At 46.4% G+C, this 19,198-nt stretch overlaps 1 non-coding gene across 1 annotated transcript; it reads right to left on the bottom strand.

Moving 5' to 3' along the window:
• Positions 1 to 17,295: 17,295 nt before the first annotated feature.
• Positions 17,296 to 17,369, bottom strand: trnat-agu (transfer RNA threonine (anticodon AGU)). Its single transcript has one exon. It is a non-coding gene; the product is annotated as a tRNA-Thr (tRNA).
• Between the last annotated feature and the right edge of the window lie 1,829 nt (positions 17,370 to 19,198).

Below are 19,198 nucleotides of genomic sequence, written 5' to 3' on the forward strand. Positions count from 1 at the left end.
AGCTGCACTGAATCACAGGAGGCTGCTGCTGACTATGAAATGCTGCAATTGGAGACAAGGTAAATGGAATACTGGGACAGAGAGAGTGCTCTGCGGCACACGGATGCGTTGCTGGAGGCCTTAGTCATGGAGGGTGACAGGAGCAGAGAGGCCATGTTCCCATGGGGTGGGGTGCAGACCCTCAAGTTACGCGCTTCGAAGTGAATAGGAGCAGGTGGTCAGGGAGTTCAGTGCAAGAAGTCTGGCCCCGAGGACCTGGCAGAAGAGCAGAAGATGTTTAAGGAGCTCACACTGGTGGACAATGTCGGGGAAATCATCTCCACATGGCATCTCCTCCCCTCAACACCACCAACCTCTCACACTGCTCAATGAACCACACCCCCATCACTCACCCATCAGCAGTCCCTAACACTCAGGACTCACACCTAACATTCACATACTCCACCTCACCCTCACACACCTTCCACTGATACCAGCCTCACACCCACCTCTCCCTGCCTCCACATACCTTCAGCTATTCAGCTATGGCAGGCACATCACCCAAACACAGTGCAACACAATCACTGAAACTCTGCCCTCTCTCTTACAGGCAAGGTGGCTAATTATCACAAGAAGCAGCAGTGAGCCGGCGGAGACGAGGCATACCTTCATCCCCTGAGCCTGAGGGAGGAGATGATTCTCCACATCATGGGACCGGCTGAGACAGATCCCGTAGCATCCGGCATCACCGAGAGCATTCAGGATGATGCTATGTTGCTGCCTTATGTTCCTTCTTAACTCCCACCTCCCCCTCATCCTGCTGTCTGGGATGATGTACAAGCTGCAGATGATGGGACCATGGACCTCCTGCTTTCCATCCCATCCCCAATCCCTCACCACAACCCTCTCCTTCTGATTTTATACTTTCCAATGATAACCCAAAACTGCCGGCTTCCCATTCACAGCAGCTCCAGGTGACAGAGACAGAGAGAGATCAGCATCACAACACTGATAGTGAAGCCCAATCACTTGGTCTGAAACTCACAGTCACCAGATCAAATACTTTCGCTGTATGTTCCTTAGAGGCTGGTATAGCGTCGGAATCTGCACCTGGTGAGTCACCGAGCACGAGTGAGCTGCAGCCAGGCCAGGGGGAAAGGATAGTTCATGTGTCAGCTCACCGGAGGGCAGGATCACAAACGAGTTATAATACACAGGACTCAGATGTGAACATTGCTGGAACTGCATACAGGAGAATGCTGATCGACATGTACACTGAGAGACTTTGTCCATTGACAGGCCTGTCAGACAGTCTGTTGTCACTGTCAAGGAACATGGAGGAGTCCGGCTCCAACATGGCACAGGACATTGCACAGAGTTTGAAGCACATTCTTTCCCCTGTGGAAGTGGTCACTAACTCCATGACAGCACTAGCGGACCCAGCTGTGATACCGTGTCTGGTGACCATTGTCTCAGCTTCCACTGCAGCTCAGATAGCAGACACCCAACGTCTCAGTGCTGCAGTGGAAACTCAGACTCAGATTGCTTGCTGCCATGCAGAATCAGACTGTTGTCATCATGGCTGTGGATCTCAGTGTTCAAAGGGGTTTGCAGGATCTCACAGCAGTCCAGCAATCTGTGATCTAGTAGATTACTAGGATTGCTGAGGTGTCGTCCCGTGGGAGTGACAGTGTCTCTGTGGAGCATGAACCTGCTGTCCTCTCTCAGGATGACAGTATTTGTTCTCCCTTCACTGTCACTCCACCAGTGTCCTTGCTGTTACCCATCTGCCAGCCCAGGCTGCTGCTGCCCATGTCGAGGTGGTGCAGTCCGAATCCGAGCCCTCAAAGCCCAGAGCTGCTCGAGGACGTCCTGCAAGGCCATATGCAGTCTCCCCAGTGAAGGTCAGCAGCCTTCCATCAGTCATGCTGCAGACACTGGGGAAACACTGTGTAGGATCCCTAGCAAAGTCGAGGGAACCCACAAGACAGTCACTAAGGGAATCTACAAGGGTGAATAGCTGCGTTGTGTTTGCATAATTGGATGTGTTGTTGGATAAAGATGTTAATGAACAGGTTTTTATTGCAGGATGGTGACCAAGCGGATGCTGTGATGGGGCATCTCAGATGGGGACAATGGTGGAGAATGGGGAATCCGTGGTGGGAAAGTGAAGTTGTCCTTTGGCAACCGGAATCTTAGCAGGCAATCGCCGGCAGCCTGTCCGGGTGGAAGGCATCCAGGACATATCCTGGAAAAATCCTGGTTGGTTGGTGATAGATGGTGGGGTATGAATTCCTTGGGGGTGAATCATGAGCCATGTAAAGACAGGGTAGTGATTCTCTCCGAGGAGCTACATTCTGATTCTCCACAGAGTTCTGAAGGTCGTGGGAACTGCTGACGGCTTCAGAATGAAGGTTTGGTGGCTGCTGCCAGGATAGTGGACATTCACCAACATGATGTACTGCGCATCCTCACACACCAACTGTACATTAATGGAGTGAGAATTCTTTCAGTTCCTGTACCTCTCCTCGTTGACATTCGGGCCCGGCAGAGCCACCTACACCATCAGGAATCCGGCTATCCTGAGAAAGCCACGGGATCTCTCATCTTGCTTCTCCCTGCTGAGGGAGAAAAATATATATTCACCTCACCTGACATAGATGGCCTCTCTCACCTAGCGGATACATCAATGGACAACACACAGTCCTCACAACTACAGGCCAGTTAGTCAAACATCAGTGGTGGGAAAGGTTTTAGAGCAATAATTAGGGATACAACAGCGGGCATTTGGAGAGGTTTGAGTTATTTCAAGATCGATAGATTTACAAAAGAAAGGTCATGCTTGACTAAACTAATTGTATTTTTTGATGATGCAGCAGAGAAGGTTGATGAAGGGAATGTGATGGATTTTGTCTATATTGGTTTGAAGAATGTGTTTGATAATGTACAACATAAAAAGGTTAATTACCAAAATCGAGTCATTGGAATGAGAGGGTCAGTGCCCAATTGAATAAAAAGATGGCTTTTGCACATAAAACAGTGTGTCATAGTAAATGGCTGTTTTTCAGACTGGAGGATGTTAGACAGTGGGTGTTCCTCCACGGTCAGTGCTAGGGCCACTGTTTTATTTTGCTGTGTATAAATGACTTGGATCTTGTAATACAGAGTAGAATTTCAAAATCTTTCTTTGATACCAAACTCGGAGCTGTGGCTCAGTGAGGATGTTCAGAACCACCTGCGGCAGGATATAGATAGATGAGTAGATTGGGCAGACAAGTGGCAGATGGAAGTGTGAGACAAGTGTGAGGTGTTGCATTGTGACTGTTGGGGTAGGAAAGCAATACAGAATTAATAACACAGTTCTAAACAGAGTGCAGTAACAGAGAGACCTGTGGATGCATGTGTATCCATCTTTAAAGGTGACGGGACTTATTGAGAGAGTGGTTAGTAAAATGCAAATAATCTTGGATTTCATAAATAGAGGTATTGAGTACAAAAGCAGAGAAGTTATGATGAATGTTTAAAAACCCTGCTTAGGTCTCAGCTGGACTATTGTGTCCAATTCCGGTCGCCACACTTCAGAAAGATTGTGAAGGTCCTTGAAATGGTGCAGAGGAGATTTAACAGAACGGTTCCAGGGATGGAGGATTTTAGTTACAAGGTTAGGTTACAAGATTATGACAGGTTTAGATAATTTAGACAAGGAAAAACTGTTCCCATTAACAGTTGCAAGTCGGACTCGGGGCACGAATGGAAGCTGGTGCAGGAGGGAGGGTTTCAGATATCTGGATCATTGGAATCTCTTCCGAGACAGGTGGGACCTGTACAAGAAGGACGGCTTGTATCTAAACTGGAGAGGCACAGATATCCTGGCGAGCATCACTTGGGAGGGTTGAAAATAGTGTGGTAGCGGGTGGGAACCAGAGCAGTAGATCAGCAGGTGAAATAACTGAGGAGGAACAAGTGAGTAATACCAGTAAGACTGAGAGGGCAAGTAGGCAGGGAGATGTTGCTCAGCACAGCGGGACTGGTGGTCTGAAGTGCATTTGTTTCAATGCGGGAAGTACACCAGATAAAGTACAGCAGATGAACCGAGAGCTTGGATTAGTATTTGGAAATATGATGTCGTTGCAATTATGGAGACTTGCTTGAGGGAAGGACAGGATTGGCAGATAAACTTTCTGGGATTTAGCTGCTTCAGGCAGGATAGAGGGGGATGTAAAAGGGGTGGGAGAGTTGCATTACTGGTTCAGGAGAATATCACAGCTGTACTGTGGGAGGACACCTCGGAGGGAGCATGCAGCGAGGCAATATGGGTAGAGCTCAGGAATAGGAAGGATGCAGTCTGAATGTTGTGGGTTTAGTACAGGCCTCCGAACAGACAGAAGGAGATACAGGAGCAGATATGTAGACAGATTTTGGAAAGATGTAAAGGTAACAGGGTTGTGGTGGTGGGAGATTTTAACTTCCCCTATATTGACTGGGACTCAGTTAATGTTAGGGGCTTGGATGGGGCAGAATTCGCAAGGGCATCCAGGAGGGCTTCTTGAAACAATATGTAGATAGCCCAACGAGGGAAGCAGCCGTACTGGACACTGTATTGCGGAATGAGCCCGGCCAGGTGGTCAAAGTTTCAGTAGGGGAGCATTTCGGGAGCAGTGACCATAATTCCATAAGTTTTAAGGTACTTGTGGATAAGGATAAGAGTAGTCCTCGGATGAAGGTGCCAAAATGGTGGAAGGCTAATTTTAACAATATTAGGCAGGAACTGAAGGATTTAGATTGGGGGCGGCTGTTTGAGGATAAATCAACATCTGACATGTGGGAGTCTTTCAAACGTCAGTTGATTAGAATCCAGGACAAACATGTTCCTGTGAGGATGAAGGATAAGTTTGGCAAGTTTCGGGAAGCTTGGATAACGAGGGATATCGTGAGCCTAGTCAAAAAGAAAAAGGAAGCAGTCGCAAGGGCTGGAAGGTTGGGAACAGATGAAGGAATATAAGGAATATAAAGACAGTAGGAAGGAACTTCAGCAAGGAGTCAGGAGGGCTAAGGGGGGTTAAGAAAAATCATTGGCAAACAGGATTAAGGAGAATCCTAAGGCGTTTTATATGTATAGAAAGAACAAGAGGGCAGCCAGGGCAAGGGTTGGCCCACTCAAGGACAGAGGAGGGAATCTATGCGTGGAGCCAGAGGAAATGGGTGAGGTGCTAAATGAGTACTTTGCATCAGTATTCATCAAAGAGAAGAACTTGGTGAATGATGAGCCTCAGGAAGGGAATGTAGACAATCTCAGTCATCTCATGATCAAAAAGGAGGATGTGTTGGGTGTCTTCCAAAGCATTAAGGTAGATAAGTCCTCAGGACCTGATGGGATCTACCCCAGAATACTGGAGGAGGCAAGGGAAGAAATTGCTGGGGCCTTGACAGAAATCTTTGCCTCCTCATTGGCTACAGGTGAGGTCCCAGAGGACTGGAGAATAGCCAATGTTGTTCCTTTGTTTAAGAAGGTTGCAAGGATAATCCAGGAAATTATAGGCCGGTGAGCATTACATCAGTCTCACTCCCCAGTCAGTTCAATTTCGGTGGTGGGAAAACTTCTCGAAAGATTAATTCGGGACAAAATTAATAGTCCCATGGACAAATGTGGGTTAATTCAAGAAAGCCAGCATGGATTTGTTAAGGGAAAATATTGTTTAACTGTCCTGCTGGAGTTTTTTGATGAGGTAACAGAGAGGGATGATGAGGGCAATGCTGTTGATGTGGTGTACATGGACTTTCAAAAGGTCTGGCAGCATCTGAAAGGTCACTGACCTGAAACATTAACTCTGTTTCTCTCTCCACAGATGCTGCCAGACCTGCTGAGTACTTCCAGCACTTTTTATTTATATTTCAGATTTCTAGCATCTGCAGTATTTTGCTTTTATTGACTTTCAAAAGGAGTTTGATACAATGCAACACAACAGACTTGTGAGCAAAGTTATAACTCATGGAATAAAAGGGACAGTAATAACATGGATATGGAATTGGCTGACTGACAGGAAACAAAGAGTAGTGAGCAATGGATGTTCTTCAGACTAGAGGAAGGTTTGTAGTGGAGTTCCCCAAGAGTCAGTGTTGGGACCCTTGCCTTTCCTGATATATATTAATGACCTAGACCTTGGTGTACAGGGCAGAATTTCAAAGTTTATGGGTGATACAAAAATTGGAAGCATTGTGAACTGTAAGGATGATAGTGTAGAACTTCAAAAGGGCATAGACAAGTTGGTGGAATGGGAGGACAGATGACAGGTGAAGTTCAATGCAGAGAAATGTGAATTGATTCATTTCGGTAGGAAGAACATGGAGTGACAATATAGAATAAAGGGTACAATTCTAAAGGGGGTGCAGGAGCAGAGAGACCTAGGGTTATATGTCATTGGTTGAGAGAGTGGTTAATAAAGCATACAGTATCCTCGGCTTTAGTGATAGAGGCATAGAGTACAAGAACAAGGAGGTCATGTTGAAATCGGAAGCCAGTTCTCGTGTATAGGCGGAGCGCACGCGGGACTGCTGGGTAAGTGATGTTACATATTTGGGCGGTTGCTTTACCCGAAACCCTATTCGGGTAGTGTCTCCCACCCATCCTCCTCCTCTAACCAAAAAAAAAGTTCTGTCTGTTGGATTGCTAAGCTAACAAGTTTTGACTTTTTTTTTCTGGTTTTCAGTAGATCTGTTGGGAATTTAGAATAGTGGGAATGGAGGTTAAGGCAGTTGAATGTTACTCCTGCAGAATGTTGGAGGTAAGGGTCGCCAAGAGTGTCCCTGCTGACTGCATCTGCAGGAAGTGCACCCAACTCCAGCTCCTCGAGAACCGCGTTAGGGAACTGGAGCTGGAGCTGGATGAACTTCGGATCATTCGAGAGGCGGAGGGGGTTATTGAGAGGAGTTATAGGGAGGTAGTCACACCTCAGGTAAAAGAAGTAGGTAGATGGGTTACCGTCAGGGGAAGGAGAGGGAACCAACAGGCAGTGCAGGGATCCCCTGTGGCCGTTTCCCTCAACAACAGGTTTACCGTTTTGGATACTGTTGGGGGGGACGACTTACCAGGGGTAAGCAATGGGGTACAGGTCTCTGGCACAGAGTGTGTCCCTGTTGCTCAGAAGGGAAGGGGGAAGAGGAGCAGAGCATTAGTCATTGGGGACTCCATAGTTAGGGCAACAGATAGGAGGTTCTGTGGGAACGAGAGAGACTCACGGTTGGTGTGTTGCCTCCCAGGTGCCAGGGTTCGTGATGTCTCGGATCGTGTTTTTGGGATCCTTAAGGGGGAGGGGGAGCAGCCCCAAGTCGTGGCCCACATAGGCACCAACGACATAGGTAGGAAGGGAGATGGGGATTTAAGGCAGAAATTCAGGGAGCTAGGGTGGAAGCCTAGAGCGAGAACAAACAGAGTTGTTATCTCTGGGTTGTTGCCCGTGCCACGTGCTAGCGAAGCGAGGAATAGGGAGAGAGAGGAGTTGAACACGTGGCTGCAGGGATGGGGTAGGGGGGAGGGTTTTGGTTTCCTGGATAATTGGGGCTCTTTCTGGGGTAGGTGGGACCTCCACAAACAGGATGGTCTTCACCTGAACCAGAGGGGTTCCAATATCCTGGGGGGGGAGATTTGCTAGTGCTCTTTGGGGGGGTTTAAACTAATTCAGCAGGGGGATGGGAACCTAAATTGCAGTTCCAGTGTACAGCATGTTGAGAGTAGTGAGGTCATGGATAAGGTTACAAGGACACAAGAGGGCACTGGCAAGCAAGAACTTGGTTTAAAGTGTGTCTACTTCAACGCCAGGAGCATCCGGAATAAGGTGGGTGAGCTTGCAGCATGGGTTGGTACCTGGGATCTCGATGTTGTGGCCATTTCGGAGACATGGATAGAGCAGGGACAGGAATGGATGTTGCAGGTTCCGGGATTTAGATGTTTCAGTAAGAACAGAGAAGATGGTAAAAGAGGGGGGGGGGGGGTGTGGCATTGTTAATCAAGGAGAGTATTACGGCGGCAGAAAGGACGTTTGAGGACTCGTCTACTGAGGTAGTATGGGCCGAGGTTAGAAACAGGAGAGGAGAGGTCACCCTGTTGGGAGTTTTCTATAGACCTCTGAAAATTTCCAGAGATGTGGAGGAAAGGATAGCGAAGATGATTCTCGACAGGAGCGAGAGTAACAGGGTAGTTGTTATGGGGGACTTTAACTTTCCAAATATTGACTGGAAATACTACAGTTCGAGAAATTTAGATGGGTCAGTTTTTGTCCAGTGTGTGCAGGAGGGTTTTCTGACACAGTATGTAGACAGGCCAACCAGGGGCGATGCCGCATTGGATTTGGTACTGGGTAATGAACCCGGCCAGGTGTTAGATTTAGATGTAGGTGAGCACTTTGGTGATAGTGATCACAATTCGGTTAGGTTTACCTTAGCAATGGGCAGGGACAGGTATATACCGCAGGGCAAGAATTATAGCTGGGGGAAAGGAAATTATGATGCGATTAGGCAAGATTTAGGATGCGTAGGATGGGGAAGGAAACTGCAGAGGATGGGCACAATCGAAATGTGGAGATTATTCAAGGAGCAGCTACTGCGTGTCCTTGATAAGTATGTACCTGTCAGGCAGGGAGGAAGTTGTCGAGCGAGGGAGCCGTGGTTTACTAAAGAAGTTGAAGCACTTGTCAAGCGGAAGAAGAAGGTTTATGTTAGGATGAGACGTGAAGTCTCAGTTAGGGCGCTTGAGAGTTACAAGCTAGCCAGGAAGGATCTAAAGGGAGAGCTAAGAAGAGCGAGGAGAGGACACGAGAAGTCATTGGCGGATAGGATCAAGGAAAACCCTAAGGCTTTCTTTTGGTATATCAGGAATAAAAGAATGACTAGAGTTAGATTAGGGCCAATCAAGGATAGTAGTGGGAAGTTGTGTGTGGAATCAGAGGAGATAGGGGAAGCGTTAAATGAATATTTTTCGTCAGTATTTACAGTAGAGAAAGAAAATGTTGTCGAGGAGAATACTGAGATACAGACTATTAGGCGAGATGGGATTGAGGTTCACAAGGAGGAGGTGTTAGCAATTTTGGAAAGTGTGAAAATAGATAAGTCCCCTGGGCCAGATGGGATTTATCCTCGGATTCTCTGGGAAGCCAGGGAGGAGATTGCAGAGCCTTTGTCCTTGATCTTTATGTCGTCATTGTCAACAGGAATAGTGCCGGAAGACTGGAGGATAGCAAACGTTGTCCCCTTGTTCAAGAAGGGGAGCAGAGACAGCCCTGGTAATTATAGACCTGTGAGCCTTACTTCGATTGTGGGTAAAATGTTGGAAAAGGTTATAAGAGATAGGATTTATAATCATCTTGAAAAGAATAAGTTCATTAGCGATAGTCAGCACGGTTTTGTGAAGGGTAGGTCGTGCCTCACAAACCTTATTGAGTTTTTTGAGAAGGTGACCAAATAGGTGGATGAGGGTAAAGCAGTGGATGTGGTGTATATGGATTTCAGTAAGGCGTTTGATAAGGTTCCCCACGGTAGGCTATTGCAGAAAATACGGAAGTATGGGGTTGAAGGTGATTTAGAGCTTTGGATCAGAAATTGGCTAGCTGAAAGAAGACAGAGGGTGTAGGTTGATGGCAAATGTTCATCCTTGAGTTTAGTTACTAGTGGTGTACCGCAAGGATCTGTTTTGGGGCCACTGCTGTTTGTCATTTTTATAAATGACCTGGATGAGGGTGTAGAAGGGTGGGTGAGTAAATTTGCGGATGACACGAAGGTCGGTGGAGTTGTGGATAGTGCCGAAGAATGTTGTAGGTTACAGAGGGACATAGATAGGCTGCAGAGCTGGGCTGAGAGATGGCAAATGGAGTTTAATGCGGAAAAGTGTGAGGTGATTCACTTTGGAAGGAGTAACAGGAATGCAGAGTACTGGGCTAATGGGAAGATTCTTGGTAGTGTAGATGAGCAGAGAGATCTTGGTGTCCAGGTACATAAATCCCTGAAAGTTGCCACCCAGGTTAATACGGCTGTTAAGAAGGCAAATGGTGTGTTAGCTTTTATTAGTAGGGGGATCGAGTTTCGGAGCCACGAGGTTATTCTGCAGCTATACAAAACTCTGGTGCGGCCACACTTGTAGTATTGCGTGCAGTTCTGGTCACCGCATTATAGGAAGGATGTGGAAGCTTTGGAAAGCGTGCAGAGGAGATTAACTAAGATGTTGCCTGGTATGGAGGGAAGGTCTTACGAGGAAAGGCTGAGGGACATGAGGTTGTTTTCGTTAGAGAGGAGGAGGAGAGGTGACTTAATAGAGACATATAAGATAATCAGAGGGTTAGATAGGGTGGATAGTGAGAGTCTTTTTCCTCGGATGGTGATGGCAAACACGAGGGGACATAGCTTTAAGTTGAGGGGTGATAGATATAGGACAGATGTCAGAGGTAGTTTCTTTACTCAGAGAGTAGTAGGGGCGTGGAACGCCCTGCCTGCAACAGTAGTGGACTCGCCAAATTTAAGGGCATTTAAGTGGTTATTGGATAGACATATGGATGAAAATGGAATAGTGTAGGTCAGATGGTTTCACAGGTCGGCGCAACATCGAGGGCTGAAGGGCCTGTCCTGCGCTGTAATGTTCTATGTTCTATTGTACAAGACACTAGCCTCAGCTGAAGTACTGCGTCCCGTTCTGGGTGCCACACTTTAGGAAAGATGTGAAGGCATTGGAGAGATTATGGAAAAGATTCATGAGAATGGTTCCAGGGATGAGGAACTTCAGTTATGAAGATAGATTGGAGAAGTTAGGACTGTTTTCCTTGGAGAAAAGAAGGCTAAGAGGAGATTTCATAGTGGTATTCAAAATGATGAGGGGTGTAGACAGAGTGGATAGGGAGAAACTGTTCCCACTTGTGAAAGGATCGAGAACGAGAAGGCACAGATTTAAAGACATTGGTAAAAGAAGCAAAAGCGACATGGGGTAAAACTATTTCACACAGCGAGTGGTTAAAGTATGAACTGCCTGAGAATGTGATGGAGGCAGGTTCAATTGAAGCATTCAAATGGGAATTAGACTGTTATCTGAAAAGGAAGAATGTGCAGGATTATGGGGAGAGGACGGGGAAGTGACATGAGGTGAATTGCTCATTTGGAGAGTCAGTGCAGACACGATGGGCCAAATGGCCTCCTTCTGGGCAGTAACAATTCTGTGATTCTGTGATTCCAATATTCAAGTCATTTCTATATATGGTGGTCCTGACACTGACCCTTGTGGACATCACAGTTCACCATCTTCCATTCTGAAAAACAACCAAATACCACAACTCGTTTTCTTGATATTTCATCCATTTTTTAATCCAAGCAGATACTGACCCTCCTATTCCAGGAGCCTCAGTTTTGTTACCCAGCCTTTTATGTGGTAGTTTGTCAAACGCTTTCTTAAAATCCATATAGACAACATCCATTGCTTTCCCTTCATCAACCTTTTCTGTTACTTCATCAAAAAAATCAGTTATATTAGTGAAGAAGTGGAAAGGTGCTGAACCTCTCAGTTTTCGGTCTACCCAAACCAAGTTCAAGGCCTGAATAATGAACCGATTGCCTCATTAGTTCTGTGAATAATACAATGATTTAATAGACAACGTTTTGAAACATTCCTGCCCATAAATCTTGATAACAGAGAGTGTGTGGATCTCCTGACTCAGAATGTTTAATGGATACAGTCCTCAGATCCGACAAGGAACCCCTGATCATCCACAGTAAAGACAGTGTGGATGAGGAAATGTAAGAGCCGGGAGCTGAAACTCAGGGACGGCCGAGCTCTCCTGTCATTGAGCTTGTGTGTCTGCTCTGCTCGCCGCACTTCCGGCTCTACTTTGCTTCCAATGAAAAGATGAAAAGGGCCGTTCGGTTTTCCTCTCACTGACAGCGTGTTTCACTCGGGTTAATATAACGCGGGACTTTTGCTGCTGAAATGAATTCTGCAAGGTCCCAGCAAACACAACGGCTCCCTCCTTTCTCCCCTCTTTCTATCGGATTGTTTTACCAGGAGGGGCTCAATAATAACAAACCCCCTGCAGGGAATGACCACAAATTGAGCATCTAAATGGGGCAAGTGGGCAGCTTTCTGGGTTCTAGGTTCCCCCTACCCCGCCCCTCCCTCCCTCCAGTCCAAGCCCCTCTTCACTTTCTTTGGGACTTTGATGAGGGTGAAATGGGGAAAGTTCCCATTGATGTTTGAATGCTGAATTGCTGCAGGGATCTGCGCACGCGTGATGCAGCCCCGCCCACAGTGGGACGTCACAATGAGGAGTGGAGCGCATGCGCAGACTTTCCCAACCCAGTCTGTGAAGCCATTCACTCAATCAGGGGAAGATGCTTTAAATCAGCTGCTCATGGAGACTTCCTGGGCCCGGGGGAAGGGAACAAACAGCACCTGTTTCCAGCAGCCACTGCTTTGGGAGCGTGTCCGCAGATGTGCTCAGAGATTAGCATTGAGTGGTGGGAAGTTGAGGGGGAGTCGGGGAGTGTTTGTAACAGACTTTTTTTTTATTTCCAAAATATACTTTATTCATAAAAATCTGTAAAAATTACATTGCCAAACAGTTTCCAAACAGCACCAAAAAATACAAACATTGCAAGGGAGGTCAGTTTCCTTCAATACTGTCATAAGTTTCTTCCCAACCCTTCAGTTTCACAATTGTCATGTCAATTACAGTTTTACATTTACAGCAATTGAGAATATTAACGATACAGTTCGACGGCTTTCCCATGGATCCAGCCCCTCAGTCCAGCTTGGTGGGGGAACCTTACACTGTGGTCTTTCCCCATTGAGCCTTTGCTGCGGCTGCCCCAAGCTTTAGTGCGTCCCTCAGCACGTAGTCCTGGACCTTGGAATGTGCCAGTCTGCAACATTCGGTCGTGGACAACTCTTTGCGCTGGAAGACCAGCAAGTTTCGGGCAGACCAAAGGGCGTCTTTCACCGAATTGATAGTCCTCCAGCAGCAGTTGATGTTTGTCTCTGTGTGCGTCCCTGGGAACAGCCCGTAGAGCACAGACTCCTGTGTTACAGAGCTGCTTGGGATGAACCTTGACAAAAACCACTGCATCTCTTTCCACACCTGCTTTGCAAAGGCACATTCCAGGAGGAGGTGGGTGACCATCTCTTCCCCACCACAGCCAACGCGGGGGCACTGTGCGGAGGGGGCGAGACTTCGGGTGTGCATGAAGGATCTGACGGGGAGGGCCCTTCTCACCACCAGCCAAGCTACGTCTTGGTGCTTGTTTGAAAGTTCTGGTGATGAGGCATTCCGCCAAATGACTTTGACGGTCTGATCGGGGAACCATCCGACAGGATGCACCGTTTCCTTTTCCCGTAGGGCCTTGAGGACATTCCGTGCAGACCACTGCCTGATGGACCGGTGGTCAAAGGTGTTTGCCCGCAGAAACTGCTCCATGAAGGAAAGGTGGTACGGCACCGCCCAACTGCATGGAGCGTTCCGCGGCAATGTGACCAGGCCCATCCTTCGCAACACCGGGGACAGATAGAACCTCAGCACTTCGTGAAACTTGGAGTTTGTGTACTGGGGATCTACACACAGCTTGATGCAGCCGCACACGAAGGTGGTCATCAGGATGAGGGCCACGTTGGGTACATTTTTCCCGCCCTTGTCCAGAGATTTGAACATCGTGTCCCTCCAGACGCGGTCCATTTTAGATCCCCAGACGAAGCGGAAAATGGCTCGGGTGACTGCCACGGCGCAGGAGTGGGGTATGGGCCAGACCTGCGCCACGTAGAGCTCAGCGTGAGCGCCTCGCACCTGATGACCAGGTTCTTACCCACAATGGAGAGAGATCGCTGCCCCCACATGCCCAACGTTTGTCGTACCTTGGCTACTCGCTCCTCCCATGTTTTGGTGCACGCCCCAGCCATTCTGAACCATATCTGTTTGTAACAGACACTGTGGAGCAGGAGCTGCTCCCGGAACATGGAGTGAGCCGGGGACATGGGGAAGGGAGAGTTGATTCTCGGACAGTGTCTGTACAGGCTCAGGGAGACACAATGGGAAGAAATCACTATTGAAAATCACTGACAATTTTACCACCCAAAGGAGAGGGAATTTTCCTGCTTTAGTTCCAGTCTCTCACTGTTTGTTGGATCGTGAACAGTGGGGGAAAAATAGCCGCACAACAACGATGTGGACAGTTTGACCAAGAGCATTTATTGCAGACACCAGGTGAGAAGTGTGAAAGGCACATTTTAAATAGTGGCTGCTTGTTTTCCGTTGAAATAGAAATGTGACTGTGTAAAGGTCACTGCTCTATCGGACAGTCCCAGTCATTGAGCAGTGCAGGGCTTGTGTTGTTTCTGAATGTCACAAACTTGTTGTAAATCCACTGCAAACACCTGGTAAACAGAAGCTGAATGCTGCAGTACTGCAGTGGAGTCAGACACTGACAGTGTTTGTGTTCCTGGTTTTCATTTTGTGATTGTTCATAATGATTATTATTGGGACGATTACATTGATCGCTTTTGTATCTTCTATCTCACCAGTTCTTTCATTCCTGCAGGAAAATACACGAAGGAACCTGAATGGATGTGGTGATTCTTGGACACAAAGAAAAGTGCAGCGAGCTCATTCCAACACACAGTCGGTACAGGATCACTCCCAAAGCACAGAGATACTGCCAGCTCATCAGTTCCACTGGAACAAACAAAAGAAGTAGTCACACAGACACTGCTCCCAAAGTCAAGAGACACATTTTCAATCCAACAGTCAAACAACAGCATGAGAGACAGAAGTTGTTTCCATTTCACTCCAATTCAGTACAGCTGACAGGTTGATCCATCAATCACAGTCCAAAAACAAACTCACCATCAGATCTAAATAAACTCTGTCACCATGGTTACATTTTAAATATAAAATCTGAAATAGAACAGACAAAATTTACAGAATTGAAAGGTACAGAATGAACGCAAGTAGGCTTTGAGGGGATTTGGACAGGTTAAATGAATGGGCAAGAACTTGGCAGATGGAATATAATGTGAATAAGTGTGAAGTTCTCCACTTTGGTAGAATAAACAGAAAGACAGAGTATTTCTTAAATGGTGAGAGGCTGGGAAGTGTCGATGTTCAAAGGCACCTGGTTGTCCTTGTTCCTGAGACACTAAAAGCTAGTATGCAGGTCCAGCAATCAATTAGGAAGGCAAATGGTATGTTGGCTTCATTGAAAGCGTATTTGAGTACATGAGTAAAGATGTATGAAGTCTAGATGAGACTGCACCTGGAGTATTCTGTACAATTTTGGTTTCCTTATCTAAGGAAGGATAGACTTGTCATAGAGGGAGTGCAACAGAGATTCACCGGTCTCATCCCCTAGGATGGTGGGATTGTCTTATGATGAGAGACTGCAGAGACTGGGCCTAAATTCTCTAGAGTTTTGAAGAATGAGAGGTGATCTCATTGAAACTTACAAAATATTTAAAGGACAGTCAGGGTAGATGCAGCTAAGATGTTTCCCCTGGTTGGGGAGTCGAGAACCAGGGGACGCAATTTCAAAATAAGGGGCAAGCCACTTCGGACAGAGATGAGGAGAAATGTTATTCCTCAGAGGGTTGTGAATCTTTGGAATTCTGTAACCCAGAGGGCTGTGGAAGCTCAGTTATTGAGTATGTTTAAAGCAGAGATTGATAGATTTCTAAATACAAATGACATAAGGGAATATGAGGAAAGTGTGGGGAAAAGGGCATTGAAGTGGATGATCAGCCATGATCATATTGAATGGTGGGGTAGGCTCGATGGGCTGAATGGCCGACTCCTGCTCCTATGTTCCTCTGTTCCTAACTCCACATTATCGATGAGATACAGCCTCAGGCTGACTTGTCGGGTGTTGCAAACAGATATCACTGCTTCTGATCTTCACCAGAACAGAGAGTGAGATGTAAAATTGATCATCAAACAGACTGTGAGAGAATACAACAGAATAAAACACATGGAAAGACACTGTGGAATAACAAATAGATTTGATTGGAATGTTGAATTTTGATTGGAATGGATAAAACAGCAGAAACAGCAGAATAAATTGGGACAGAAAAGAGAAACTGATGGGAAGAAGGAAGAAAAGAAAGGATGGATCTGTTCACTTTTTTCAGTTTTTTCACTGGTCCATCAAAGTTGGGTTAAAAAAAGATGCAAAAAACAGAGAATTTCACCAAAAAGGGAGATTAAATGCTGCCGAAACCTTGGATCGAAGGATGCCCCAACAGATCACCTGTTTAACTGTCTCCTCACTGGGGGATTTCAATCAATGAGCAATATTATTCTCTCCTTTTCTTTTGTTAAATGAAACCACTACTGTCACTTGGAGTTAATATCCCTGTGTTCCAACTCCTGAATAATAAAATTGTGAGTTTCGCGATATTTTCTGGACACATTCCCTGCTGAAAGAACTAAGAACTCTTTTCTAATTTACACAATACTATATACACACTCATCAAGCCTCCAAAACGAGCATCCTTGGTGCTGCTCTCTCTTCTCCCAAACCTCATCTCATGTGACTGTTACATCATCACTCTGATTGTGGGAGGGGTTGATCCCACTGTCTTCAGCATTAACCCTTTACAGCCTCATACTGCACTGTCTGTCCAAAAAAATCGGTGGAGGGAACTTGAATTATCAAAACAGCAACAGCTGCCAGTTGAAAATCAACTCAACCCATCAGAGAGAGAGAGAGAGAATGTCAGAGAACTTCCTGCATCCAGTCCTGACCCTGTCACACTCAGCAGCTGCTCACCCAGACCCCACTCTCATCAACACTGAACATTTTTACTGATACCCTTCAAATACTGTTTATAAAAGGCCGCAAAGATCAAAGTTCACACAGTTGTATTAAATACAACAAAGTTTAATATCTTCTCACCGTTTCTCGGTAACCACATGAGACTTAGGTTTTCTTATTTGGTTCCTTTGATTTTTCTTGTTCCTGACTGACAAATATTCCAAACCTCAGATAAACCCTCCCACTTGCGTCATGTCCCAGTCTCGGTTAAAAGCAACACAGAATGACACAAACACTCTCCTTCAGTGAGATTAATATCAAGCTGTTTTCCAGGTTGAATGCAACTGTGAACAAATTTATGTCAAAGAAGTTACCTTTGATCTATCAGCACTGAAGTTCTGTACAAGGAGGAACAGCCATTCCAAACTCATATCCTTCACAAAGGCTGTTTTTGTATGTGATTGAAATTCATCATGTATTTTGAATTGAAGCTCACAAGACACAGATGTCAGTGTTGATAATGAAACTTTTCAAGCATGTTGCTACTGTGAAATAAGGCTCTGCTGGGAGTTGAACCCAGGATCTTCTGTTTACTAGACAGGTGCTTTAACCAACTAAGCTACAGAGCCAGATTGCAAATGTGTGTGCAATTGAAGTCAGAGGAAGACCTTGCAGATAGTGGGCAGACTTTGGCGAGTCAAGAGCTGAGTTCGTCACGGCAGAGTTCCCAGCCTCTGACTCGCTCTTGTCGTTGTAGCTGTAGTTGTAATTGTAATAGGCAACCGTCCGTCTCGGAAGACGATGGGCTACACCCGGGGTGTACGTCACTTCTGTGTGAAACATCGTTTGTTGTGGCTGTCGAGGACGACTCGTGAGTGACAATCCCTTCCACAGCTGGTACAGATGAATATCATTGGCCCGAGGTCGACTGATAATTTTTCCTTCCTCTGAGCTCTCTTTCCCACCATCTGGTCATTTCTTTTGTCCTCTGCTTTTCCCATGGTCTTCCTGAATGCCTTTCTCCAGGAATTCCATTCAGCAGGAAGGACTTCCCATGCATCGACTCCAATCCCAGTCAGCTTGAGATCTCGCCTTGCAGATGTCCTTGTATCACAGACGTGGGTGACCTGTTGGTCTCGTGCTGATAGCAAGCTCACCAAAGAGCATGTCTTTGGCAAAGCGACCGTCATCCATTCAGCACACATGACCCAGTCAACAGAGTCACCGCTGACTCAAGAGGGCAAACATGCTGCAGATCCCTGCACGCTGGTGTACTTCTGCATTCGGCTCTCTGTCCTGCCAGGAGATGCCCAATATCCATCTGAGACAGCGGAGGTGGAAGCTGTTCAGCTGCTTTTCTTGGCTTGCATAAGTTGTTGATGCTTCTCTACTATAAAGGAGGATGCTGAGAACACAAGCCTGGTACACGCGGAGTTTTGTATTTTCGATCAGTTTGCTGTCGGTTCACACTCGTCTTCTCAACTTTGACATGACAGCTGCAGCATTGACAATCCTGGTGCTGATTTCAGTATCAAGGGACAGATTGCTGGTGATTGTTGATCCAAGGTATGTGAAGCTGTTGACAACCTCCAAAGTGAGACTGTCGATGTTGATGGAAGGTGGAGTCTCTACGTCCTGGCCCATAACTTTGATCTTCCTGATGCTGATCGTCAGTCCAAACTCCTTGCAGGCCAGGGAGAACCGATATACAAGCTGCTGTTAATGAACTTCATTATGGGATGTCAGCACAGCGTCATCAGCAAACAGCAACTCACAGACCAAGAACTGACTCATTTTGGTCTTGGTGCGCAGTCTTGCCAAGATGAACAGCTTGTCATCAGCTCTGGTATGCAGGTGGACACCCCCATCTGAGTCAATGAAAGTTTAAAATAGCAGCATGGAGAAGAATATGCCAATTGTAAAGGATGTGAGCTGTGTGGAGGTTACAAGGAGGCTTCCAGGGGACTTGGACAGGATAAGTGAATGAAATGACAGATGGAATATAATGTGAATAAGTGTGAAGTTATCCACTTTGGTAGAATAAACAGAAAGACAGAATATTTCTTAAATGGTGAGAGGTTGGGAAGTGTTGATGTCCAAAGGGACCTGGGTGTCCTTGTTCATGAGACACTAAAAGCTCGCTTGCAGGTGCAGCAATCAATTAGGAAGGCAAATGGTATGTTGGCCTTAACACGAGGGGTCATGAGTACAGGAATAAAGATGTCTTGCTGCAATTGTATAGAGCCTTGGTGAGATCGTGCTGGAGTATTGTGTGCACTTTTGGTTTCCTTATCTAAGGAAGGATATACTTGCCACAGAGGGAGTGCAACGGAGGGTCACCAGACTAATCCCTGGGATGGTGGCATTGTCTTATGAGGAAACTGGGCTTGTATTCCTTAAAGTTTCATTTAAAAGGCAATTTAAAACTGAGATAGGGTGGAATTTCTTCACTCAGAGG

The sequence above is a fragment of the Heterodontus francisci genome, unplaced genomic scaffold (genome assembly GCF_036365525.1).
Source record: "Heterodontus francisci isolate sHetFra1 unplaced genomic scaffold, sHetFra1.hap1 HAP1_SCAFFOLD_121, whole genome shotgun sequence".
Taxonomy (NCBI): domain Eukaryota; kingdom Metazoa; phylum Chordata; class Chondrichthyes; order Heterodontiformes; family Heterodontidae; genus Heterodontus; species Heterodontus francisci.